Below are 1,503 nucleotides of genomic sequence, written 5' to 3'. Positions count from 1 at the left end.
AGTTGTGAAAAATATTAAAAAATTAAAAAGCTCTAAATATTTCAGGTGAATTTGGCTACAAATAAAAAAAGCAAAAATGCTGAAAATAACAAAATAATTACATAGTTTGCTCGCATTGTTTGCTCTTTACGGTATGGTCCACTCCATACTTCTCGCTCAGATCCCCAGCCTCTGTTGCTTTTTTCTTAAACGTTTCGCTTGTTAACATCGCTATTATTAAGACATTAACACAAAATGCGCCTGATAGTGCTACTCGTTAACACGGCAAACACTTAACTACTAATGGACGCGCAACACTTGAAGTTGCACGAGTTATGAGGCTGATGGGTATGAATTTTAAAAGCTTCAAATTTTGTAATTAGCACCTTTAATTTCATGACATGTTCTTTGCTTTTTGGCGGCGGCGCTGCACCATTTTTACACAAAAAATTAAAAATAAATTTAATCACTCAACGGCACGCCACTAACGAGATGGGTATGCAAAAAAAAAAGAGTAGTCAGCTGTGTCGCAAGAAGAGTTGAAAGAACTGCTGAACGAGGGTTGGGGAGACTGTATTCTTGGCCGTCTTTTATTTCTTTCCGCCTTAACTAACATTTGCAAAAGCCATTAAATGGCTTGCACGTCTGTCTGTCTGTAATCGCTTGCTTGCTTGCTGGCCTTGTAAACAAAGTTCAAGCGAGTAAGAGTCAAAATGTCAAACAAGCAGACACCCACAACAAATCATATTGACTGGTAAATTGGTAGAAGAAAAAAGTCAAAGAAGGGCAAATATACAAGTATGCCAACAACAAAGATGTTGGGAAAAATCATTAGAAAATCAAATAAACAAACACAAACACAAATATGTATATAAAAAAAGACGCGCTAATAGCTATGACGACGCTGTTGGCAAAGAAAAAATATACATATTCCCATTTTTATACGAAAGGGTGTAGGTTATTGATCTTTACCGTAGCACAAATGTTAAGCCATCCAAATTAAATATGTATTCAAGCGAACACTCTAGAAACACTCTACTTAAATAAGATTAACATATATTATAGATTATACAAAATTATCTCCAAAACAAAATCAACTTTGTTCGCTTACAATTCAGAGCTAAAAGAAAACACTCCCTTTATTATTGTTTAAAAGAGAAATTAAATTATTGAAACTCATAAATATTTAGTCGAACTCTTTGAAATTTCATTTTCACAATTTAGTGCATCCCTCTTAAAAAGCACACACACACACACAGAAAAGTAGCTACGCACACATTCATTTATACCACATTCATACCTAACATCAAATATTGCATCTAAGAGGAATAACAAAAACGCTTGCTAAGCCGGCTGTTGCCCTAGTAAAAATGCTTAAATTTTGTTTGTCAGCAAACTAAGCGAATCCCGAATTCGTCAGACTCTTTCTTCGCGACAAAAATTAACAATTTTAAAATCTACATAGGGATTCTCTTAGGCAAAGAACCTGCACTAACTTTAATCGTTGTTTCAAAGAGAAATAAA

The sequence above is a fragment of the Rhagoletis zephyria genome, unplaced genomic scaffold, assembly GCF_001687245.7.
Source record: "Rhagoletis zephyria isolate East Lansing unplaced genomic scaffold, Rhagoletis_zephyria_1.1 Rzeph_scaffold_08979, whole genome shotgun sequence".
In the NCBI taxonomy this organism is placed as follows: Eukaryota; Metazoa; Arthropoda; class Insecta; order Diptera; family Tephritidae; genus Rhagoletis; species Rhagoletis zephyria.
This window is presented reverse-complemented; position numbering follows the sequence as displayed.